Below are 27770 nucleotides of genomic sequence, written 5' to 3' on the forward strand. Positions count from 1 at the left end.
CAAGCCATGGCTCAGCATCATTTGAGGTTAACTCCTGGACCTCTTGGAAGCTTGAAGGTTCCACACCTTCTCTGAGCTACTAACAACAGCTGTTGCTGTTTTAGCAAACTCAACAGCATACCTCTTTGGAGGTTTACCCTTGGTGGCCCTTTCAGATCCGTGTACTAAACGCAAGTCTTCAGCACTCATCTCCTCTTTCTTAGGAGAATGGTGGCCGATAGTGAACAGTGGTTCTTCCAATTCAGTGTCAGACCCGTCAGATGGTCTGAATGAGACCTTCCCGGAACGCTGCAGCAGCTGACAGCAGTCCTATTCCAGTGTAAAGCCTTGGATCTGGGCCCATAACCTCGTTGTCGGCATCCGGGGGTCGAACGGCCAGCTGTGAAGATCCCTCGACCTCTGGTGCGACATAAATCAGTAACCCAAGTCTGCGGACATGGGCACACTTTACTTAGCAGAGCAAAACTGTGCAACAAAAGAGGCTTGAAGCTTGTGGAGACATACTAGGAACTACGGATTTATTAATCATAAATCAGGACAAAGAAACATGTTGTCTCTCTCCTTGCCGTCTCTTCTGAGAGAGAGTCAAAAGCGAAAGCGAAACAACCCAGCAGAAGTTCTGCTTATGCCAGCAAACAGTGCTGGAATGTAAAACAGGCATGTGACATGTAACAATCCCATTTCTGTAGCTCAAGGTGGAATGGAAATTTCCGACAGAGGCATGCAGTGGGTTGGAGGAACCAGAAAGCCCCACTCTGTAAACAGAGTTCCAGTATTAGTTCTCTGGATGCTTAAAGGACTTTGTGATGCAGAAATTCAGACCATGAAATAGCAGCACTTCAGATAAATGCTAATATATTGGGCTACTTATCTTTAATGGGAATATGTTTTAAGAGACAGCTATTGAGTTGATATTTCTTTATTCCTTCGAGGCCTAGTTCTTATAAACAGCAGATCAGGGGCTAAATTTGTTTCTCCAGTGTAGGCTCCCATGACTGAATGCACCTTCATAACAAGAAAATCCCTACACATAAAAAAAAAACAACAGATGTCAGGGAGAGACTAGATAAGAAGCCTTCTCCCTCATAACTAAAACGCATCCTAACCATACATTTGAACCATATGGATTCCCACCGAAGAATCTTGAAAGCTGTAGTTTGTTAAGGTGCTGGGAATTTTAGCTCCTTCATACAGCAGCCCATAGATGTCTAAACATGCTGCAAATAAAAACCAGGAGTTTTGCATTTACAGGGGTGGAATCTAACTCACTTAAATGTTTTATTTTATCTAACATCTTCATTCTGCCTTTCTGTGACCCTCATGTTCCTCTCGCTTACTCCTCCTTTCTTTCCTGCTCTTTTCTTCCCACCTCTCTGAAGTAAGACAAATGTACAGATGGGTCTCATAACTCTCACCCAAGGGTGACTTTGTGAGTGTCTGGACATCAGAAACAGTCTGGACATCAGAAACAAGAAACTAAGCCAAATGCTTCTAACTTGCAAATACCCCAGAGGCACATCTCTGACAGAGTTATGGTGATGCCCCAAACTAACCTTATAGAGATATTATTAATCAAGCACAAGTTTCCATATTGTAATCAAAGAGAAGCAAAAGATTAGGGAAATTCTTCGGGGTGCACTAATGAATATGTTAGTGAATGGATGATGAAAGTTTCAGAGCATTTTACCAGTGGAAAATTCCTAACCTAGAACGCAAACCCGAGCACTCTTACATAATAACAGTCATAGGGAAAAAACAAGTCAGACTCATAAGAGACCATCTCTTGCCATAGAAAGACAGTCTAGAGTTTTTGGTAAACAGCTCCTGGGATAGGTTTACAATATTACGCACTCTCGTCTATGATAGTTGTGGAAAAAAGAGTGTAGACTCTTCCCCCCCCCCCTCCATCACCAGGCTCACATGTGCATGTAGGGAGAATATATGTTTAATTATAAATGCATGCAAACATGTGGCCTTCCACGAATGAGTAGTCCAAAAACTAAACTTACCAAGCTGCCCCAGAAAAGGCTAAGGTGCAATGGAACCTTCATTTGATATGTTGTTTTCATTAATGTATGCATTTTATCTAGACTTTATCCGCACATTTGCATTCTGCGCACATTTATTTGCTTAGATAATAGTATTGCAAAATCTGGAAAATAAGGATTTTGAACGATCGCTGTATTTTGGTTTGCTCTATTTGAAGGATTACTGCATACTGTTTCAGGAAGTGTGTATTAGGTAGGTTCACAGCCGAACTGAATTACCGCTGTGGGTTAAACCACAGAGCCTAGGGCTTGCTGATCAGAAGGTCGGCGGTTCGAATCCCCGCAACGGGGTGAGCTCCCGTTGCTTGGTCCCAGCTCCTGCCAACCTAGCAGTTCGAAAGCACGTCAAAGTGCAAGTGGATAAATAGGAACCACTATAGTGGGAAGGTAAACGGCATTTCCATGTGCTGCTCTGGTTCGCCAGAAGTGGCTTTGTCATGCTGGCCACATGACCTGGAAGCTGTACGCCGGCTCCCTCGGCCAATAACGCGAGATGAGCGCCGCAACCCCAGAGTCGGTCACGACTGGACCTAATGGTCAGGGGTCCCTTTACCCTTTACCTTACAGTTTTCTCATGTATTCATATCTTCTTGTTCTTACTTCTTGCTGCTGCCTGCTATCAGCGAGCTTTATGGCTGAGTGGGGATTTGAACTCTGGTCTCCCAAGTCCTAGCTGAATACTTCATCCACTTTGCCACACTGGCATGAAAGGAGTTTGCTTGAAATGTTTGCCTCTACAGTTCTCTTTTGTATAACAGTCAGGCTAACCACCTTCGTTATGCTGCCTCCCTCTTCAAATCTCCACGTACAGCCCCATTCCATGAAGTCTTGGCTAAACCAAGCTTATACCATTTAACTGCATGTTTCTTCTCCCCCTAACTACCATCATGTCCATCTTTCCCGCTTTCCCACAATATATTGGTTAATGTGTCACATTTTAGGGTTGTGCGATTTCTCCCATTCTACCAGATCGGAGTATCGGAACAAAGCCTTTGCTGAAGGCTCTCCTAACATGGACTAGGTTTTTGCCAATGCTAATGATTAAGCAGTATATACACAAATGTCTTGAATAAGAAGGTAAGAAAATAAGAAGAATCTGCTGGTTCAGGCCAGCGGCCCATCTACTCCAACCTCCACTTCTCACAGTGGCCAGTCAGATTGCCTGGGGAAAACCTTCAAGCAGGACCCAAGATAAGTAATAATAAAATAAAATAAAATAATGTATGACCTTTACAACAAAGAATTATTATATAAGCATTTGGTTTCTGTATTTAAGCAGGTATTCCTTAGATTAGCCTTTCTTTTATGCCCCACTTTAAAACCAAATTGACACTGACAGCACAAGGTTAAAACTGTCTTGTTCTTACTTTATTCATATTAATAAAAAGGAAACAATATATTTTCTCAAAATATCCCTTTGAAGTTCTGCTGCTTGATTATCTCACAGTGTTGTTATCTTCCTACTGCTCCCTGCCAAACCTGTGATTCATTCTCCCTATCAGTTAGAAGGCATCGTTCATCATACACAAGGATAAGCTAGGTTCTCTTTCAGTGGCTATGAATTTCCTGGCCGTTTATGAAAGTTGTGTAAGACTTCTCCTTTTCTTCCAATTTGCCACAGTTAATAAATCTTTAATTAATATCATAATTTGTTTGGGCATTTAAATAGAACCTATGCCATGGGTTGTGTTCCTGAGGAATGCATTTCATAGCTTACTGTTAGCTTCAACTGAGCAGTACTGAAGTAAATGAACCTGCCAGGGGGAGATGCATTTGGACCACAGATATTTCAAAAGAAATCAGAAGTGCATGCATAAGCAAATGTTTTAATGTTATATGTTCACATATGCTGCAGTTGTTTTAATTAACGGCACAGCTGACTCTACCATGAAGCAAGAACGCCATACCAGATGTTGCTGACTTACAAGGCAAGAGAGCTATTGACCCCACACCCTGCTTATAAACTTCCCTGAAGCGTCTTCAAGGGCACAATTGGAACCAGGATGTTGGACCAAGAAGGAGTCTTGCACTGATCCAGCAGAACTTGTCTTATGTCCTTAAAGTGAAGCGGGACTGTTAGTCCAGCAACTCAGTCAGCAGAGCATGATGCTCTTAATCTCAGGGTCGTTGGCCAAAAGATTCCTGCATTGCAGGGGGTTGGACTATAGATGACCCTTGTGGTCACTTCCAATTCTATGCACTGAATATGTGCCTCTATGAATTCCAATTCTATGAACTGAATATGTGCCTCTATGAATTCTATGAATGGAAGGTGCTTTAGGAAGGAAAAGGATGCCAAAAACAATTCTCCGTTCTCTTTCATTATGCACTTCCGTTATGCAACCCCTTGCAATAAACATGCAAGTGAGGGACCCTCAATCCAAATTTTTCCATCTCAGCTTCTGTGTTAATTGTGGTGAAACCTGTTCATCAAAGAAAAGAAAAGTCCCTTTGCCATTCACAACTGAGACTGCAGGTGTGTTTTTGCCATTCAGACTCGGGTGCTTTTGAACCCAGAATTAGAAAGTAGAGTGGAATTTATGGATTTATGTTTTAGGTAGTAGTGGGTCTAATATAAATGAGCATTAAAAAAAACCTCACAATAATTTTAAATTTTATTGGACCTGCTATTGCCCTGCCCTTAACCACATTCCCTTCTGTGTATACCCAATTAAAACTGCTCTGTTTCTTCTGTCCCACTGGCCTCTCAGAACTCCTTCCCATGGTCCACATCCTTGATGGCACATCAGGATATTGGGACTAGATACTTGGAGCCACTACCAAGACACACAGCCTGGCAGTACCTTCCCACTTAGAAAAATGCTTCTTGGTTCATTCTCCTGTATCATGAAGGAGCTATTGCCCTTCTCTGGTCCAACAGAGTGAAGCTGCTGTACTTGCCAGTTCCCAGTTTCTCCTCCTGTTGCAAAGGCTGTTGACCAACTAGCTCCCAGTACCACAGGAATAGGTTAAGCAGACAACTAAACCAGGTCCAATGTTACCCCCTTCCCAAATCATTAGGTTTCTGAACCTCTTCCTTTGTGTAAAGTTTGATTCCAAGCACAAGGCAAATAGGTTGTATTCATCCTGAAGAGTACTATTACATCTGTTATGCATTTTTAAAACCTTTTTACTTGAATTTCTGGAGATATTTGAGTGGTTTACCTACGTTTCCATATGTTAAAAAGAACTATAGTGGAAAAAATCAGAATGCCAATATGACCTTCCAGGCCACTTATAAGTGGGACAGAGAAAATTAAGAAGGTATCAGTTCAGACTCCAGAGCTTTCAACATTTTTCTCTGGGTTTTTTTTTTTTTTGGTAGTTGAATATTAGCAAAATACTAACTTTAAATATTAAACGTTTGAGGGGAAACAGGCATTTGACAAGGAGTAACATTACCAATCTCAACACTCTGTGCCACCTGCTAAAACATCTCAAGTTGAAGATGCTTTCAGGTGCCCTAATTATTTATCACAATTATCATTATTGCTAGAAGGTCAAAGAAGGATACTACAGCCCTCAGCAATCTTTCCCTACGCCCAGTGCCAAAATTAAGGGCCGTACTACACATTTAAATGTATTTAAATGTGTCGTTGCATTTAACATGCAGATTTCAAAAATGCAGATAACACCGGCTGGCATGGCTGAAAAAAAATCTGTACTGTAGCAAGCAGGGAAGGAGAATTCCACTCTCCTCTCCCCTGCTGCTGTCCAGAGCGGAAAACCGTGTTCTGAAGCTGCTATTTGCACTGGAAGCCCCCCCCCCAATGACATCACATCTAAGCATTTAGGTAAGGAAGAAGCAAGATAAAAATGGATGTCTGGAATACTCCCCAGTGGATTATAATGAGAGCTGCATTTAAAATTCCACAGGTTCCACACTGTTGAACTAATGGATAGCCTATGATTGCTTAGTGCAACCAAGTGCAAATAGATAGTATGTATGCTTTATCTCATGGCAGATAAGACTACCAGTGGCTACTAACCATTATGGCTGTCCTCTGCAAGCAGGACAAATGCACCAGAGTACTGTCCCTTCCTGTCCCCTGTCCCTTCCAGAAAATGGTATTCAAAAGCATCACTGCTTGCAGGTTTCTTACAGTATTCTGCTTGGTCACTGCGAGAAAAGGATGCTGGGCTAGATGGGCCATTGGCCTCACCTAGCAGTCTCTTCTTCTATTATTATGTTCTTATGATATATGGGTGCGAACCTTGCACAATTCAAGAAGTTCTTGGTGGCTATGAAAATGAGTAATAGGTGAAGTAGGAGGCAGAATCCTATAGCAGAATAAGGTTACGATTGCAAATAATTCAATGTCACAAAAGAAGCTTGGCGAATAACTCATTAGCTGTTCACATTTCCACAAACTGCTGGGATGGTTGATGCAGAGAAAGGAAAAGGTGTAATTCCTTGGGGCATCATCAAAAGTCAAAAGGCTGTCAAATTCCACTGATTTAAATAGGAAAGTTAAGCACATGCTTAGTTCATCTCAAAGGGACGCGGGTGGCGCTGTGGGTTAAACCACAGAGCCTAGGATTTGCCGATCAGAAGGTCAGCGGTTCGAATCCCTGCGACGGGGTGAGCTCCCGTTGTTCAGTCCCAGCTCCTGCCAACCTAGCAGTTCGAAAGCACATCAAAGTGCAAGTAGATAAATAGGTACCGCTACAGCAGGAAGGTAAACGGCGTAGAGGTGGCAGAAAGTTCTCAAATGTATTTCATTAGTCTCCTTTTTTTCAGGGAAAGCTTTACAAATACCCAGTTTTCATATTTTTCAAGTCGTCATGAGGTGTCTCAAGCTGTGTTGGCCAAATACCAGTTTTCTAAGTCAGCAATGGTAAATGTCCTCATCACTTTGATACCCCCCTAGGTAGAGTGGCTGCAGATCTTACTATTGGGTCATGGATCCTCTGTTTGATGGACTGCACAATCCAAGTCCAGTTTACAGGTAAGAACCATAAGGAGAGATGGAGCCCATCAGCAAATAGCATCTAGGCGGTGGACTTGGCACACCGGTGACCTAGTCACAGTCTTCTCCCAATAAGGTGAGATATACAGCAATTCTATTTAAATTATAGTAATTATTTCTAAAAGTGCATTTATAAATATAAACCAGTATATGCAAATTTTATGCAAATCTCTATTTTGTCCTCTTTTTCTGGATCATGTTTAAGTGGCAACCCACATTTCCCATGAGTGACTGAATGAGGCCCAAGCATCCTTAATTATACCTATATTTAATATAAAATAATTACAAAAGTTCACATTGAGATTCTGTTCGCTTGGTGTGGGAAACTTTATTACTTTTTTTTTAAGCCCTTAATATTTTGGTTTCTAGCCATACAGTGTGTTTATAGGCCTCGGGCTCTGAACTAAAATAGGATTGGGTTTCCTTCAGGTAAGCATTTCCAGACACTTTATCTGCTATATCATTACAACTATACTCTATTTGTTACTGTACAGTGAAACACAATCCTTGCATTATATTCCACACGAATAGCCGTTTCTGCAGCATCTTGTCATCATTTCATGAACGTGGCTTTGAAGCCGTTTTGGGTTCTAAAGTCAGTGAATAACAGCAAAGGCTTAAGTGCACAACACCGTATTATTTACTCAGATGGGGTTAATTGTGGAATAAAAGAAAGGCTCCTTTCAGTTTACCTTTGTACAATCTCTCTCGCGCTGGATATGGAAGACTGGGAAGTCAATGATAAATATCAAACTTGCTAATCAGGAGCGAGGCCAGCCTTATTTGAAATCTTGAACTTAATCCAGAATCAGGAAATGTGGCCACTTGTATTACTGTTGCTGAAAGGAGAAAATGACCTTTTTATTGTAGCTTAACTTTACCATTGTATTTGTGAGCATGCGGCTTGGGGTAGGAAGGGGGAGAGAGAAAGGATAAACGTGAAAGGATCAGCTAGATTTTCTTTTAACTAGAACACAGGGTACAATAGAAATATAGATACCCATAGAAAGAATGGGATGGTTTTTGCCAGGTGTTTGGCAGAGACCGAACCTCAAAAAAATGTTTTTCCTTGAGCTTGCACACCCTGTTTCTGTTTTCCTTTATCTCCCACTTAAACTAAAATCTGAGAGGATGTTGCCGTTGGAAGGTAGCATCTTAGAAAAAGAAAAAAGGAAGGTAGACCATGTTGATGAAGTCCACTATTCATAGCATATTTTCAAGATGTGCGCAGGTGACAAAGTGTAGAAATTTGGATAGGAGATTGACTATGGCAGAAGAGACAAGAAGTGTTATCTACCCCGTAGTGGACAAAATGTAGGATTTTGGCAAAACACCAACACAAAACCCCCCACAAAACTCTGGGGATCATCACATAGTTAACACTCCTGCAGAGGGTCTCTGATGAGGATCTCTACAAGTGCCTATAACCCTACTGCTGTAATGATAAAAAGCTGTAGTCTGAATATTTATCTGGTGACTGAAAATATTTGCATTAGTATATCATTTTACACTTTCTGTATACCCAGGACTATTTGTATTTCCATTCCTCTCTTTTGCTTGCTCTCTACTGCACGCAAATCTAAAATTTACCCAGTATTCAGTCCTTCATTATTTATGTAAGATGCCTAATTGTGAAGACAAAATGAAGCCTTTGCTTCCTTTATAAATATTTGTGCCATGACCCGTAACTACTGGCTAGTGTGCCTGCCAAGGCTCCATTAGCTGTCATTCCATTTCGCTTTAGCTATTATCATTTGATAACTTCTTGGAGTGCTCACAGGACTACTTCATTAGAGAACTATGTTTTCTGTGAGAATTACAGCAGTAAAAGGACACCTTTGTCAGATATTTTGATCTCCTTAAAATGTAGAGGCTCGGCAGGAATCATCCCTACCAAATTGTAACGTCTCCTGGAAACTGTGTTAATTCAGATGGGTCTTTGACACATGAACTTCTTTCCCCCAACCAGATTTTATTGGCCTTTTTGTAATTGCCGTGCTGTACTTTTAGTGAAAAGTGTAGTCTATATTTAAATAGATAAATGAAATCAATGAAGAGCCCTGCAATAATTAAAGTAGAGCTGGGTTAAATCTTCAGTGGAGGCAAGTCAATTGAGTCCAAACAATACTGAAGTAATGGCTGTTGATAGGGAATTGGACAATAGTTATTGATGGGGTTCATGGTTGCTGACATTGGGGTTCCCCTGGATTTAGCATGGTTATAGCTGTAGGCACTCTAATCTATACTGCATGACCTGTGATGCTTTAAAAAAAAATGAAGTGGTTTAGAATTAGACTAGAAATCAAAAATTCAACTCAGTAAAACATCACACAGAATGTTATGAAAACTCAACTCAATCTCATCACACTTCCATCATAACTGTTTGACCTAGAATGTCTTTCCAAAAGTGATCCTGAATTGCTGGTAGATGGAACTGCTGTTGATAGTTGTGGTGCTTTTTAACCGAGTCCAGAATTAGCAACAAGTGGAGACATGAGGCTAGACAACTGCAACACAGTCAACATTAGCCTGCCCTTTCTGTTTGTACAGAACGTTCTTCTGATACAGGATGTTGCTGCTCTCCGCCTAATAGGCACATGAGATCCTGCCTTGGCAAGTAGGTAGGTTCAATCACCCTCGCTTATAAGCACAAATATTGTGCATCCTACAATAGGCTGAGCTTCAAAAGCTCTTAACAAATTTGGCACAAATTTGACACTGTTGCAGTATAATTTTTCATGGGTTTTCATGGGCTTTGGAAAGTGTTCTCCATTGACTACAAATGGTCACATATACAGCTGAAAGATTAGAAGGCCTTCTATGACATCAGAACAGGCAAACCAATGGTAGCCTAATATAGCACAGCCTATACTAGGCTGTTGTTCCCACTCCATTGCAAATCTAGAGCCAACATTGCTTTCAATGTTATTTCTATGTTGGTTGATCAGCCCACACTGAAAATACAGCCAAGGCTAATCTGTGTGCCCTTATTTCAAAACAAGCAAATTGGCAATCAGTTTTGTTTATATTATAGTGCTTCTGTTGTGATTTTCTTAAAAATGCTATTAATATGATTCAAAAGGCTTTGCCTGAGAGAACCAGAAATCTAGTGGCATAAATATCCCAATTCTCAAAACATGGTTGACTAGGAAGCAGTTTTTCTAGCAACACAAGCCATGAGAAAATTATTATGGTGGATTCACAAAACCATTCCCCTCCCCTTGTTTTTTCCCACAGAAAGACAATATTTTGCATTCTGTATGTATTTCATTTGTTCCTGGTCTATATGCATCTAATGGTCCTCTGCCCAGGTCTTGATGGTCACACTTAAATTGTGATGATTTCTCATGAGGACTCCCCCCCCCCCTTTAAAAAATAAATCTGCAACCTGTTGTGTAACCAAACTTAGGGCTGAAAAAATGAGAAGCCAAAATTGACATATTCACCCACCCCTACTTTTAAGTGGCTCAATTCAGGTCTGTGGGTGATCAGCCACCCAAATCCAACATCCATGAACCTGCAATTTAGGAGTTTGTGCCATCCATCATTAAAATTCAGATTACAGTCATACCTCGGTTTAAGTACGCCTCGGTTTGAGTATTTTCAGTTTAAGTACTCTGTGGACCTGTCTGGAACGGATTAATCCACTTTCCATTACTTTCAATGGGAAAGTTCGCTTCAGGTTAAGTACGCTTCAGGTTAAGTACGGACTTCCAGAACCAATTACACTCATACCTCGGGTTAAGTACGCTTCAGGTTGAGTACTCTGCGGACCCGTCTGGAACAGATTAATCCACTTTCCATTACTTTCAATGGGAAAGTTTGCTTCAGGTTAAGTACCCTTCAGGTTAAGTACAGACTTCCGGAACCAATTGTGTACTTAAACCGAGGCACCACTGTACTCTCATTTTGACTCAAGAAAATCACCATTTTATAGTTCAAATTGGAAAAAATAAATACAGTAAATGGACAAAAGTACAAAGATTCACAAAATGTTTAGGGGTATGCGCACCCCTGCATCAGTTTAAGTACTCCACGGACCGTCTGGAACGGATTAATCCACTTTCCATTACTTTCAATGGGAAAGTTCGCTTCAGGTTAAGTACAGACTTCCGGAACCAATTGTGTTTGTAAACCGAGGTACCACTGTAGGGTCTTGCTGTTTTTAAAAGCTGGTGCAATTTAGCTTCCTACAGACATCAGTGTAATCTGTGTAGATTAGAGTGGGTGGGAAGACTAATAACTATCTCCCCACCCCCAATGTGGCTATTTACAATACCTTTGGAAAGTGAGAACTGAGATTCCGCCATATACAGATATCTTGGGAACTCTGAAAACTGTTGATGGAGGGCACCTCCCAGAGAGATCACCTTTCCCTTATTTCAAAGCCTGGTTTCTCTAATTTTCTTGATGCTGAGAGATATGGCTCGTTATGTAGTTATATGCACCTTCCTCCTCGGCTAACAATGGGAGAAAGAATAGCATGAAATTACAAAAGCCAACCTCTCCATATGCATTTCAACCAATGACAAACTATTCGGTTGGGAGGAGGAGTTGAAACAATCCCTTTTCAAGCAGGAAAAATGTCCACGGTTCTTGGACAGTGACACTTTATGAGAGCCACTCTTTCTTTTCTTTTTTGCAATTGCCCTGTATAAAATATTAGTAGTTCGTGTTCTTCAACTCTTGACATATTTCCTTTAAGCAAATCAATAGTGGTACTTTAATGTGAAGTGAACACTTAGGAAAGGTGCCAGACATAGAACTGAACTAGTTGTTGGAGGTGGGTGGTGGGTGGGACTGCTGTTCCCAACATAGGAAACTGCCTCATAATTAGTCAGGCCGTGTGTAACACTGTAGAGTTTAGGGGGAGACAACACCACAGGGAGTTCCACTCTGGGTTCCTGTAGGCTGTTAATGGTGCTGGGATATGTAGCTCTGTGAGGGGCCTGCAGTTCCCAGAATCCTTTGGGGGAAGCCATAACTGTTGTGGTGTGCTTTAAATGTGTGGTGTTGCTATATCCCTTTTACCATGTACAGAAAACAGCACCTTTGGAGGCCAATGGCTGGTGGTGGCATTTCCAACAAGGTCCTGGGAATGGCAACGAATCTTAGATAACAGATGTTCAAATACAGAAGCCACGCTGAGCTTACTTTGTGAGGTAAAAAGTAAAGTATTCATGAAAACAAGAGTCAGCCAAGATCACCCTGATGGATGGGACACCATCCTACAATGGTTGGTGTTTGGGGGGGACCATGTGGAGCTCCCCACATGTCCTGAAGCCCTAGTGCTGCTTGGTGCACCAATTCAAGAATGACCAGCTGCACAATGATTTGGGGTGTGTGTGTGTTTTTGTTTTAGAAGCTCACCGGCTGAGTGTGCCGTCACCATCTCCTTGCCGTTGCTGACATGAGTTAATAGGGGCGGGAGCCAGGAAACAAAGCAGGAATAACAGTCTCTGGATCCAAAAGGGAATATGAGACACAAACGAGGAGTGAGCAGGCGAGCAAAGGAGGTGGCAGTCTGAGGCAGTGAGATGTGTCTGTTGAGACAGTGCAGCAGGCCCAAGCACAGCTGCATCCATCCCAGATATACTCTGCAATGACTCGGTGGAGACCATGCCAAGGTGTTTGCCCACTCCCACAACCTTGGAGGGTTAGGAGCCAATGAGCTAAGCCTATGAAAGCTGTCGGGACCAAGCCAGTGATGAATTTGGCACCTCCTGTCAGTATCCTTGTCTTGAAAAGCCAGTTGTTCATCAAGAAGTGATAAAGAGCTGAAAGAGTGTTAAAGCAAAGGAGGTCTTGCCTCTAGGAAGAACTTTTGAGTCTAGTATTACTCATCTCTGGAGTTCCAGCTGTGCATTTTGTTCATCCAAATGTTTGGTGAGAAGCCAAGGACTATTAATTATCATTAACTGAAGAGGCGGAATGGACACATCTCTCTCAAGGAAGATTCCAAGATCTGATCAGTTCAATGGAAACCGGGATAAGGAATTATCACTAGGTATTGTGATCAAAGGTAAAAGTCGGTTTTGAGCTAATAAAGCTCAGATTCTGCAGATATGCATGCTTTATTTTAGAACAATATTTTCTGTAGACATCATGGTAAGTTTGGGGAAGGGGTTGTTTGCTTGTTAGATTTTTTTAAAAAAAGAAATGAAATGAGATGGTGGAAATGTGTGAGCCAATAATTCATGGATGTTATTAATATAAAAGGGACGAGAATGTGGCTGTTCAACACAGAAACTCCATGGATGAGTATTAATGCCTATTTCTGCGCACCCCCCCCCCCCAATATACAGACTTTTAATTATGTGGGCTAGAACTTCCCTATTTTTAAAATGAATGTGGAATTCTTAGGGATTTGTTCAGTTTGCATGTTAATGCAAACCTACTAAATTTGCATGTTCCAGACAAAGACACAAACCAAAACACGGATCTCCTTTGAAATTTGCACTTCTCTGAATTTTGTGACGCAGTTCACAAAATTCCAACCAAAGAATGTGCACAATGTGTATATTAGTGGGAAATGCATTCAAAAATTCATACATCAGAGAAAATAACATTCTTTATTTCTTGCAAAATGCATCTACTAGACAAGATTGCCTACAAACTGGGAATTGTGCATGGAAAATGAGTATGAATTTTCATGCAGACTTTTTAAAAATTCACAAAAGTATGTGGGAATGCAGCAAAATAAATTTATGATGCAAAAAATGAGAAACCAATAGAAACCCAACTGACAGATGTGTCCATTCCTAACTGACACCCCCAAAATCTGTTTTGTAGGTACAGTTGAACAGATTCAGTTTACTACCAAATTCAAGTCTGATCGGAGTTTTGCAACATTTCTATATAGAGAAGTAAAATAAGGAAATATGGTGCTCTGTTGAGCTGACCACTTCATTTGGTATGCCATTAACCCGGAGAAGGCATTTTACAAATTTATTGGCCTTCCATGATCTTTCCCATTCATGATCCCCATGAGTTAGGCTTCCCCATTCATGATCACTCTTCGTGCACTAAGGAACCCATATATTGAGTTCCACGTAATGGAATGGGGATGCCTGTGGAAACATGAAAACTTGATACCCACATCATAAGTCCCTCAATGAGCAGGCAACAAGTGTTAAGATTTAAGATGCTGGATTTCTAAACAGAAATGATTTGCGCTTATTAATGTTAAGGATACTGGGTCAATAAAAGTGGCAAATCAGGATATAAATTAGTGTGTGCATGTGAGAGAGAGGGTGGGGTGGGTGGGTGGATAGATAGGAGGGAGGGAGGGAGGGAGGGGGAATTAAACATTCATAAATGATTCTGGGTTCTGAGTAGGCATCTAAAAAACTACAATAATGCTGATGAGACACTTTTGTCATGCGATATCAGAACACATCAGATATAAGAAGATACTTGCTTAAGCTAAACCTAGACTTAAATATGAATTTCAAAAAATTGGTAGCTTTTTTTGGCTTATTTGATTAAGAGACTCCATGACCATATGAAAGACCCAGTATCCAAACATCAAAATGTTCATGGACCTTGGCATTTGTATTTTAAGATTTGCCCCATCAGCTATTGATCTAAAAGAACCCCTAAACCAATGCCATAAAGAGAAGCAGGACACACAGAGAAGTTAAGATCAAGGGTAGGGTCCAAAGGCAAGTAGATCATCTCAGATTTGTCACAGTGAAATCCTGCTCACATAGTCATAAAAGAACATAGCATAGCAATCTGCCTTTTACGGAGTCAGACCTATTGGCACTTTCCGGGGGGGGGGGATGAAGACATTTTTGTTCTGACAAGTTTTCCCAGATGGATTAATAAGTCTCTGCCATGGGTGTCTGTTTTGTATTGTTCTAAAATTTATCTGCTGTTACCTTCTGTGATTTTCATTTTATTTTGTACATCACCATGAGATGGATCTGTACGTTTCCAAGCACAATTCAAAGTGTTGGTGCTGACCTTTAAAGCCCTAAATGGCCTCAGTCCAGTATACCTGAAGGAGTATCATTCTGCCTGGACACTGAGGTCCAGCGCCAAGGGCCTTCTGGCGGGTCCCTCACTGCAAGAAGCGAAGTTATAGGGAACCAGGCAGAGGGCCTTCTTTGTAGTGGTGCCCTCCCTGTGGAACACCCTCCCACCAGGTGTCAAAGAAAAAAACACAACTACTGTACCAGACTTTTAGGGGACATCTGAAGGCAGCCCTGTTTAGGGAAGCTTTTAATATCTGAAGGACTATTGTATTTTAATATTTTGTTGGAAGCCGCCCAAAGTGGTATAAAATATAAAAAAATATATTATTATTATTATTATTATTATTATTATTATTATTATTATTATTATTATTAGCTGAATAATAATTGTGTGTTCATTGTCCAGGGTAAGAGAGGGCAATTTGAGTTTCAACACAACCCCATCACAACTCTGAGCATGGCCACCTTAGGACCTCACTACACACCCTAGGATACTTTGCTCATGAAACACTTGAACCCATATGCCAGTGGTAGTTGTTGGTCCTCTGCCCATCTAGGTTAACAGCTCTTGACAACAGCAAATCCTCTCAAGGAACAAGATGATTGCCAGACCCCTTCTGTGGGTCTCTTCTGACAGAAAATTGTACCAAGTAGCCATTTTCTTTTACCTTTGAGATATTTTCCTTTCTATCCTAATTTGTGACATTAACATCTGAAGGCAAAATATTCACATTTACTATCCAATTCTGCACAAGGGAGTAGCAGTTCCTTTACTGGAAAGAGCCATATATTTCGAAGTTATACTATAGCTCCAGCTTTCAGGAATGCGTATTATTATGCCAAATTGCTTTCGGGCTGAGATTTTCTCATGCTTCTTTGCTTTCCAAAGGTGACTTTCTTGAGAGTCGTTTAAAGATTAATTTACATTTGAGAATTATTAGATCACACAGGGAATATATGTTTTCAAAGTTTGAGGCTTGGATAATATAAGAGTATCTTATAAATCTGGTAATCTGACATAATTATTTTTTTAATGAAACCAGAAAATCATGGCGGTTCTCTGAAATAGGATGATGATTCAAAGATAAGGCATGTTATTGTGTATATGGAAAATTGCACTACTGCACCTGTATTCTGATGTTGAAGTATAGGATTGCCACTGGGAATCCTGGTGTGTGCTTTGAAAAGATTAGGAAATGTGATGAGATTATTGTTTTTGTCTCCATTAGTAACATATTATCATTAGGGTTGCCTAATGCCAGAAACTTCACCTGTCCATCTCGGAGTTTTACCACAGATTTGGCACCAGATATTTTGTTCAATAAGCCAGTAGGTTGGTATGTGGATAGATAGCTGTATTGGCTCCACAATGTGCTTCCATGGCATGGGCATAGCAGAACAGAAATGCCTGCCATATCTTCAAGAGACAGAAAAAAAGAGCTAGGAGCACCATGCCCTCCCATCAATTGCCCTATCAATGTGGGGAAATGAGCCGCTCAGAATGGACAGAAAGGTGGGTTCCAGACTTGGCACCCAGTTAAATGTGGACATGTTTAAGGAGATGTATACAATGTAGGAGGGGCTGAGCCAGGGCTATAAGAAACTGAACATGAAAAGCATTGTGCGTCAGGAGTTATTTACTGACACCTTTCACAGGTGTCAAAACAAGAGGGGTTCTTCTCTTGTGGCACCCAGAATCTGGAATGACCTCCCCAAAAAGGTGAACTTTATTTTTATTTTTAGTCGAGATCTTTTGAGATTTGTTGTTTTTGTTTCTTCCACATTGTTTTGCTATTACGTTATTTCATTATACAGTCATACCTCAGGTTACGGCTGCTTCAGGTTGAGCATCGCGCCAAACCCGGAAGTCCCAGAAGCACTAAAGTATGCTTTTCGTATGTGCAGAAGCGCCGGGTCACGACCTGCGCATACACAGATGTGGCGCTGGGGGTTGCGAACATGCCTCCTGCACGGATCACGTTCGCAACCCGTCCACTGTATTACTTCTCCACCATCACCTTTATTGCTAAGATGCAGGGCCCATGGCAGGGGATGGCAAGATTAGTCATTTGCCAAGGCTTGCACCACTGCAGGGGCACAACTATTGCAAGCCCTCAGGAGCATGCCATTTCCCCTTCTCTTCATCAACACCTTCCTCTCTTGTCTTATGTCTCCCTTTGGCCTAGACAAGGTGAGCAAGAGAATGCTGACAAGAATAAGGAGACGGTGTTGCAACCTCCTGCTGGCTGGCTCTTTGTCTGGAAGAAAGCGGGTGGGTGGCAGTGGCATGGCAAAGGAACATCAGTAGGTTGTATTGCAGGGGGTTGGACTATGGGTCCCTTCCAACACGACACTTTCTGTGATTCTAAGATGGAGCTCTCAGATATTGAACCACAGTAAAATGAATGGGCATACCAAAATGGACACTTAAACAGCCCAAGTAATTACATATGTCTGGAAGTAATTAAACTGCAGCGAATAGAGCAGGAACTGTTCAAAGTGATCCAAAAATGGTGCCAGGGAAAAGATAAAGTGGCCATCAATGGAATGTTGAGGTGGAGCCAATACCCAAAAGGAAGGTTTGTTGTGGGGTAGGAGGAGCTATGCTAATTACAGAAAACACATAGCATAAGAGCAGAAGGGTTTCAGAGTACAATAATTGGGTTGCTCCAAGAACAATAAAACAAACCAGTCTGGAAAATACAATCAAGTTTTACAGTTACTAGAGAGTCTTGGATAACAATGACGCATGTAGCATGTTTTGTTCTGCCTGGAACTATTGCTGCTAATGTCCCTCCTTCATATACCCATACCAACATACTGTAAAAGCTGCAGTCTGTAGGCACTCTGGGCCATTATTTATCTGATCATTTTTCCTCTGCTTGGATTGAGGTTTGGAATGTAGATTGCTCACAGGGTGAAGGCTGCAACATGGAGTTTCCTGACAACCAATGGAGTCAGTGATAAAAAAAATTCTGTATAAAAAAGGGGGAGAGGGAAGATTGCCTGGCGAAAGTGGAAGCGAATCAGAATTGCCTGGTTAGAGATGTGTGAGCAAAGTTTTTCACTGTTTAAGACTAGACTGATAGCAAGGGAGATAAAATTCCTGAAGTCATAATCAGATGTGTTTGCAGATGTGTTTAGAAAGACAAGAATTTCCTTTAAAAACAACTGTTTTTAAAATCTATAGTTGGTGACAAATGGATACAAAACTCTTTTCTGCTTTAAACAGTTGGCCCTCATGGGGAATTGGAAAGCTAGCACTTCTGATGTCTTAAATTTTTATTTTGGCAGCTATACCTTCTTCCCTTGATAGCCTGAAAGGATGTTTCCAAATATCAAATTATCAGTAAATCTAGCTCTTTTTATGTCTTCTCCATTCTCCATTCCAAAGACATTCAAATCACTGAAAGATCCCATGTAGCTGAGAGTTTGAGAAACAGAATATACTTGGTGGCATTTCAAGCCTAACATAATACCCAAATATGCCTTTTACAATCCAGTTGATTGTTTAACAGAAACCAGGTATGCAGGTCAACGAAGCTGATCAGCTATGAAGTTACTGAAAGAAACCAAGTTCACAGATTAAAACAAAACCAACTACCCTCACCCCCCCCCTCCCCAATAAACCACATGATTGGGTTTCCAGCTTTAAATTGGTTTCACAATAAAGTGATCCGATAAAACAGCATCGGGGGGTGGTGGGCGAATAGTACGGAAGCAATCTAAAACCTGGGTGGTAATAACCGTGGGACTTTAAGGATGGTGTCTATATTCTCGGCCAGAGGCAGTATGCCACTGAATATCAGTTCTGCATGGGAGGGGGGCTGGACAAGAAAATGAGGGGAGGCTATTGCTTTCAAGGTCTGCTGTTGGGGGCTTTGCAGAAACATCTGGTTGTCCACAATCAGTGGGCTGGGTAGTTGATCTGGCAAGGTTCTTCCTATGCTCTCATGTCCATGTGACCTTCTAAAGGAGATAGAAGAAGGAGTGCAGATTTAAAACTCTATAGCAGGTGCCCTGGTGTCTGCTTATGGCTCTGTTTGACACTGAAAACACACTTTTCTCAGATATGGGTACGCAGACCCTCCAAGTGTCCCTGTTTTCTAGGGATGGTCCCAGATTTACAGAAGCCATCCTGCTTTCTGATTTGATCCCAGAATGTCCAGCTTTCCCTTAGGACTTCCCTATTTTCATCGGAGAAATGTTGGTGGGTATGGAGTTACAGTATACATCCTGGATCCAAGGAGATAAGTAACTTTACAACTTTAGAAGACATCTGAAGGCAGACCTGTATAGGGAAGTTTTTTTTAATGTTTAATGTTTCATTATGTTTTTATATATGTTGGAAGCTGCCCAGAGTTTGCTGGGGCAACCTGGTCAGATGGGTGGAGTGTTGTTGTTGTTGTTGTTGTTGAATAGGATGTGCCTATTTTCATCAGAGAAGTGTTGGAAGGTATGGGGTAGGACTAAAAGCAGTTTCGTATGCTGAGTACGAGGAGATGCACAGTTCCCTGTTTTGGGTATTTTGCAGCCACAAAGTCTGTTTGCCTTAAAAGTCACAGCTTAGGATCAAAGGAATCTGCCATGTACTGAATCAGACCATTGGTCCACTCCGCTCAAGATTGTCTACACTGACTGAAAGCAGCAATCTGGGGGTCCTGAGGGGGTGCTCTCCCAACTCCAACTGGAGATGCCAGGGTTTGAACCTGGAACTTTCTTTGTGTAAAGCAGATGCCCCACCACTGAGCTGTGGTATTTCCCTGGCACCTCCATTTAAATGATCTGATAGAAAAAGACCTCTACTGGAGGCCTGGGAGGGATGCTGGCAGTCAGAGTAGACTAGGCAATCCCCAAATGCGGCTCTCCAGATGTTTTGGCCTACAACTCCCATGATCCCTAGCTAACAGGACCAGTGGTCAGGGATGATGGGAATTGTAGTCTAAAACATCTGGAGGGCCAAAGTTTGGGGGTGCCTGGAGTAGACAATATTAACCTAGATTGCACAACAGGTTGGCGTTGGATAAGGCAGCTTTATATTAGCATGAAAGCAGAGGAAAGTCTGTATTTACACTTATTGGTACAAAACATAGGGCGTATAGACAATTGCTGCAAAGTATTAGGAGCAGGTCACAGTGTGCATGTTACCATTCAGCTGTCTGTATCAACCAGACAATTTGCATCTACCGTTAAAAGGTTCAGGTGACACGTGATGGGAAAGACTCTCCTCTGCTGAGACCCTGGAGAGCTGTTACCAGTCGGAGTAGCCAATATCAGACTGCATGAACAAATAATTTAACCCAGATAAGGCAGCTTCATGTGAAACAGAAAGCAAAAACTGTGCTTTGGGAAAGAAGAATTTGCAAGAAGAATCTGCACTGGCGCTGCCTTCGCCACCCAGCTTCGTAGCCCAGTTGTATAGACTGCATATTAGGAGATTGAGAAGTCAGCTGTGCATTCAAGACAGCAATGTGGCCGCAAGACAGGAGTCAGGTTTCCCTTATACAACTAACAGCAACAGCTATTTCTTCTATGTGCTGTTATCAAATCTTCTGTGGCCAGAGACCATACCCATAAACAGAGCAAAGCAAACTGTACCAGATCCAGAGAATCATGTCTGTTTGCAGAGCAAAAATATTTTCCATAATACTACTGAGAAAACATCTGTTGCTAATACATTCTTTTAGAAGACAGACTAGTAGCCGTGTCCCTTAGGAAACAGGCTGATTTAACAAGCAATGGGCTTGTTTTAAGAACTAAATCTTCACCAATGCCTCAAATCCTCTCCCTGCTCGCTGAAGCCCCAAACTAAGAATGCAGTGGATAAAAATACTAGCAGCCAATATAATCTTAAAGGGGGCAAGGAGAAGCCCTGTTATTTGTATATATTGTATTTATTTAGAAAGATTATGAATTGCCTTACCACCAAGGACACACAAAGGCACTTGAGAATCTTATTATTTTTTTAGAATCTTATTTTTTTAAAAATGAAGTTGCTTTGGTAGTTCTGCCCTTGTTCACAATTAAAATTGGTACTCGATCAACAGGATTTTCCTTCTTCTCCCTGCCATGTGTGCCCCATATCATTCACAAATCTGCTCTGGAGGACTTGGGGGGAAACCCCAGAACAGATTCAGGGGGTGCAAGGCAGAGGAGAGGGGGGAAATGTTGCATTGCACAAGGAGAATTCCTTGCACTGATGGGATGTTCTGCTTAGCACCAAGCAGAATACAACACAGCATTTTAAAAAAATGATATTGTTCTCTTTTCTTGGCAAGCAAAAATCTCCCATTGTAAATGCAGAGGGATAAGTAACCCTTGAACCCATGAAGAACCAGGTGACAGGATCATGCTACAACTTCTGGCTTCCCAGAAGTTCAGGGCAAACCTCTGCAGCAGGGCCTGCAGTACCCGTGAAGGCTCCCCACAAGCTCTATAACCCTGCCTGATCAGCAGCAAGGGATCAAAAGCAGTAACCTGAGAGAATCTGATGGCCCTGAGACTTGAACTTCTCACCTTGAAAATAGACTCCAAAGCCTGAGACCTGGCAACTCTATCCGTATCAGCCTCCTCCCTGCTTTCTAAGATGAGTTGCTGAGGGTTCCACATCCCTGTGAAAATATAGCACTGGGTCACAGAAAATGGCCCTCATTCTCTGATCATGGAACAGCAGCTATGGAACTTCCTCCCCAGAGAGGTCCATGAGGTGCCATCAGTGTTGACCTTTAGATGGCTTGCAAAGACACTTCTTGTATTTCTTTGCCATGATTCTGTCCTTGCAGTTTACTATGAATGCATGGTAGTCTTTTGATAATACGTGTTCATCAAAGCAGACAGTAACTGGGATAGATGAGCCAATGGCCCAACTCCATCACACATGTTCGTATCAATTCCATAACCCCTTGCAATTTGGAATGTATAAGCTAGACCACCTATAATGGGAATGGATGTGTTCCTGACTCTTGCCCCAGCATGGGTTTCTGGCTCATGAGATTGCCCTGGTGCAGCTGTCATGTCCCATGCTAAATATGTATGTGTTTGTGCAGTTAGGTTTCCATTCAACAACAGAAAGGGGGTAAAGATTCCACCCCACTATTACCAGAGTGCATGGACAGAGGCCAGCTCAAGTTTGCTGACGTTGGGTGGAATTCAACATCATGCCAAGACTATCATTCCATCAGTGGAAGCATTTCTGCATGCCAGACAGAATGATCTCACCTCTCCTCCACCCACCCACCATTTGGGGGGTTCTCCTGACCCTCCAGAGCACATTGTGTGGAGCTGCAGCAGGAGGAGAGGCGGGGAAGCCCTGTTGCGCTGGCTACCTGCTAGTGCACCAGGTTAGATGATGAATCTGGCCCAGCGTGGCAGATCTATTGAAATTAATGGACCTAACATAATTTGAATGGGTCTACTCTGCGTGAAACATATCTGCTCAGAAGTACCATTAAGTTCAATGGGGACTTACAGCCAGAGTATATAAAGCTGTATAAAGCTGCAGCCTTGGGAGGATTGAGCCAGCTCAACTCCAAGCACTCTCTCTTAATGTGTGCTTGGAGCAAATAGCTTATTTGAGGAGCAAAATTAAGCAGGAGATGTGAATCTTTAAAAAGCTTCAACTGTTTGGGGGGGGTCACCGTATTTAATCAATGGATCTCCATTGTAAATCCATTCTTTTAGGCATACATTCAGTTGATTTCAGGGGAGCTTGTTGCCAACTAGACATGCTTACGATCTCAGCCTAATCCAATCTCTTATGCGTGAACCAAGCTGGTTGCAACTGAGGAGCTTTCGACTTTTTTCCTCTTCCTTGGGAGATAATGAAACTATCCCACTTTTAAATTATTTCCCGCCCCATCTCTGTCTGCTTCCTGGCACTCGGTGCTTTCCCACTCCTAATTCCTCCAGCCCAGTGTCAGCACAGCCTTCTGGCATCAAACAATGGAGAGTGGGAAGGAGCCATTGGGCCTCCCAACCTATATTTGCAGACTTTGCTGCCACCAAATGGGAAGTAAGAGAACTACTGCATTCCCATCGTTCAAACTGTCCTTAACCTTTCGAAATGTAAGTTTTAATTGCTCAACTCAAAAATTTGTTTGTGAAATCCTGGGAAATAGTCTGTGTGAGGGTAGTTGATGTCAATTATTTAGAGGAACTAAAATAAAAAAATTCCTTCAGTAGCACCTTAAAGACCAACTAAGTTTTTATTTTGGTATGAGCTTTCGTGTGCATGCACACTTCTTCAGATACAGTGAAATGGAAGTTTCCAGGCACTTATGTAGAGAAGGGGTGGGGAGGGGTGGGGATGGGGAGGGGGGATCACTCAGAAGGGTGGTGGAAATGGGTGATTGACTGACTGATAGCTGTTGATGACCGCAAACGACTGCAAATGGTTTTGCATGAAAAAGCAAGGGTTGAGATGGCTGAAGATCGCTTATCATGTATAATGAGATAAGAACCCGATATCTCTGTTCAAACCAGGTCCCTCCATGGTTTTGAGCTTGGTGATAAGTTGCAATTCAGCAACTTCTCTTTCCAGTCTATTTCTGAAATTCTTTTGTAGTAAGACAGCTACTTTGAGATCTTGTATAGAATGTCCTGGGAGATTGAAGTGTTCTCCTACTGGTTTTTCTGTCTTCTGGTTCCTGATGTCAGATTTATGTCCATTTATCCTTTGGCGTAGGGTTTGGCCTGTTTGTCCAATATAGAGAGCTGAAGGGCACTGTTGGCATTTGATGGCATACACAATGTTAGAGGATGAGCAATTAAATAGTCCTGAGATGGTATGTTGGATGTTGTTGGGGCCAGTAATGGTGTTGTCTGGGTGTATGTGGCAGCAAAGTTGGCATCTGGGTTTATTGCAGGCTCTGGTACCAGTGTCCATGTTAAGTCTGGTGGTTGTATTATTGTGGGTGAGGAGTTGTTTAAGATTGGGTGGCTGTCTGTAGGCAATGAAAGGTCTTCCTCCCAGAGCTTGAGAAAGGGAGCGGTCATTGTCCAGGAGAGGCTGTAGATCTCTGATGATGCGTTGTACTGTTTTAGCTTGGGAGCTGTATGTGATGACTAGTGGTGTTCTGTTATTTTCTTTTTTGGGTCTGTCTTGCAGCAGGTTCTCTCTAGGTATCTGTCTGGCTCTGTTGATCTGTTGTTTAACTTCATCAGGTGGATATTTTAGTTCTAAAAAGGTTTGCTGTAGATCTCTTAGGTGAGATTCTCTGTCTGTAGAGTTGGAACAGATGCGGTTGTAACGTAAGGCCTGGCTGTATACGATGGACTGTCTATGATGTAAATGTCCCAGTTGGATGACAAAGTTTTATTTACTATACATAATGTCAATCTCTAACTCAGGTCGGCAATTGAATTCCATCTAATAAATCCATTATTGAATATTTATGGATTTAAAGTGGTGAAGGGCAAAATAGCGCTCCGTATCTTTCCAAGTAGAGAAATTGACTGGACTGGGAGCTGAATCTTAATTCAATTCTGTTAACTGGACAGCATCTCTTCTTTTGTTCAGGGGTAGGTTCCATGGCATGTGGAACTCCACTGCTGTTTCCTGTCTCTAACATCTGCCACTTATATGGGCTACTTCACTCTCCCTAATGGTAGGATCGACCTTGAATAAGAGGTTCTCAGAAGGAAGCAGGGCGCTTCGGACCTGAGACAAAACTGACTTTCCTAAGAGATCTCTCAGGGGGGAGATTGGCCATGGTTCTTCCCCTTTCATTCAGCAATGCAATAAATTTTAAATGATTAATTGTGCCTTGACCTTGCAAGAGGAATTGTGAGCAAGTGTTTGCCGTATCTTGTCAAAACGTTGACTGGATCACTAGAAATCAAATAAAGTTAGCCATCCTTGCGCTGAGGGGATTGGCTGAACCAGGTAGAATAATTTGTTACTCTCTGAAACTATTACTACCAACAGTCCTAGCCGTTTAATATCATTGTGGCTGTTTTAGTTCTGCTTTGTGCACGGTATTTTTTTGTGCTGCTGTTGTATTGGTTTTCTTTGCTGGTTCACCTTCAGCCTATTGTGATTTTTAATGCTAGCAGGGTCTCATTGTTATGGCTTTATTCTTCTTTGGTACAGTGCCTCAAAAATTTGTTTTATGAGTTCTCTCAAAAATACAGAAAATAAATAAATCAGAATATCAGATATTCTCCTGCTTGTCTTTCAGATATAGTGACTGATCAGCTTCTTCCCACCTGTGAGCACCATCATAACCCTAAAGGCAAGTAAGAATTATTTTCCATTAGCTTTATTCTCCCTTCAATATTTAGTCCCCTATAGTGTGCTTTAGCATTCCACTTTTCACTTTTGTCCTCCTGTGTCTTTTTGATTTGTGCTTTGCTTTTATTTCACCAGGCCCAGCTGAATAGCATGTGTGACCCGGGGAATGGAGCATTGTGTCATTGCCAATGCAACACTCTATCTCTGGGTCTTAGCATTTACAAACTCTTGCTAAGGGAAGGAACGACATTATGTGATGAATAAGCCAGTCCCCACTCCATGTCTCTGGAATCTGCTGCTGAGCGTTTTCACCGTGTGACTGTTGCAGTCCACATGCAAGGAACTTTTGCATGTTATTCTGAGGAAGCTGATAACTCACTAAGGAGGGTTTTATTTTGTTTTTATTTTGGTGTGTGTGGCAGCATCCACATGGTGGGGTGTGTGTGCATGATGTCTCTCCCCATCCCTCTCAGTTTTAAGGAGTTTTCATTTTTCCAAAAGATCTCAGCAGAAACAATTGCAATCAACAAAGAGGTAATAATTTAAAAATAATAATACTTGTACCCTACCCATCTGACTGGGTTGCCCCAGCCACTCTGGGCAGCTTTCAACAAATATAAAAGCATAACAAAACTTTTATATGCCTGTTGTCTTTGTCCATGGAGTTTTCTTGGCAGGGATACTGGAGTGGCTTGCCAGTTCCTTCTCCAGGTGGATCACGTTTAGTCAAAACTCTCCACTATGACCTGTCCATCTTGGGTGGCCCTGCATGGCATAGCTCATAGCTTCTCTGAGTTATTCAAGCCCCTTCGCCACGACAAGGCATTGATCCATGAAGGGGAGAGTCCCATGGACTGCTAGAAGATCAAACCTATCCATTCTTAAGGAAATCAGCCCTGAGTGCTCCCTGGAAGGACAGATCGTGAAGCTGAGGCTCCAATACTTTGGCCACCTCATGAGAAGAGAAGAATCCTTGGAAAAGACCCTGATGTTGGGAAAGATTGAGGGCACTAGGAGAAGGGGACGACAGAGGACAAGATGGTTGGACAGTGTTCTCGAAGCTACGAACATGAGTTTGACCAAACTGTGGGAGGCAGTGGAAGACAGGAGTGCCTGGCGTGCTCTGGTCCATGGGGTCACGAAGAGTCGGACACGACTAAACGACTAAACAACAACAACAACAAACTTTTAAAACTTCCCTGTACAGGTCTGCCTTCAGATGTCTTCCAAAAGTTGTATAGCTATTTATCTCCTTAGAAGAGGATGCACTTACAAACATCCATGGCATCGCCTCATAAAAATGCAGGGAACCTGTTTGTAAAAGCTGACCTGAGTTTTGCCACTGCAAAGAATAGTTTGTATCCAGAGCTTTAGTATTGCGTCATGACACTGACCAATGAGGTAGAGTAGGGGTGGTGAACCTGTGGCCCTCCAGAAGTTGTTGGAGCGTCTCCCATCAGCTTCAGCCTACATGGCCAATGGACAGGCTGAGCAACAGCATCTGAAGAGCCACAGGCTACCCATCTCTGAAGCAGAAGCATTCCAAACTGCTGTTTAGCAAGCCATTGCAATCTCTCATTCCACCCAGTCCTGTCCCATAAAAGTCCTTTGTAACGAAGCACATGGTAAGAAGGGCAACAGACCTAGTACTTGCAACTGCCAATGTTTTACCAGCCCCTGCTCTGGGATTGGTCCCTGAAGGACCACGAGAAGTTCTCGCCTCCCCCTCCTAAATGAAAGTTGACTTCTACATGCATATTCATCCATTGATAGCTGCAGAGTCAACCTGATGAGTGCCGTGTGTAAATGGACCATCTCACACATAGCTTTCCCATCAGTCAATGTCACCTCAAATGCAACACTTTTCAAGGGATACAGTTCATACACGCAGGTGCCAGGCTGGAAACATTGAGTAATCGAGTGATGTACATCTGTGAGCCAGGGCTAAGACCCTTACACCAAAGAGATTCAGGCATCCAAGCTTGGGTTAATGGAAATTTCAGCAGTTTCTTCAGTTGACATGATTGTTCCTGGATGTCTGCTGTGGACAACCATGGGCTGACGTCATGTCAAAACATTCAGGGTAGCAGCAGGAGAGAAGCAACATCTAGCATGAAGGGAAAGCACGATCTGAAGTCCACATTTCTTTTGGAACACTCCTATCAACTGGAACTTTAAAATGTGGGGGGGGGGCAGATTGGCAAAGAGAAGCATGGCTTTGCAGCCGGTTAGAAGAACAGAGAGGGGTACAGTGAGTTTAATTTCATCCTTTAGCTTACAGACAAGATTGGAAGGGAAAACTGCAGCTGGATGCAGGAGAACATTTGGAGGAGATAACTGATCCTTGGGATAAATCCATTCGATCCTTTATTCACATGGCAAGGAAGTGGGCTGGGGACTGTGTAGTGGGAAAAGCGAGGACAAGGGCAGCTCAGCCATTTGATAAATAAATAGGAATATAAAATGGGAAAGACTGTAAGATTTTTGCAGCTGGAAGTGGGAAAGAGCAAGTTTGTTGACCTGCCTCTTTCAAATAGTCTCA

Source organism: Zootoca vivipara, chromosome 8 (assembly GCF_963506605.1).
Source record: "Zootoca vivipara chromosome 8, rZooViv1.1, whole genome shotgun sequence".
NCBI classification, from domain to species: Eukaryota; Metazoa; Chordata; class Lepidosauria; order Squamata; family Lacertidae; genus Zootoca; species Zootoca vivipara.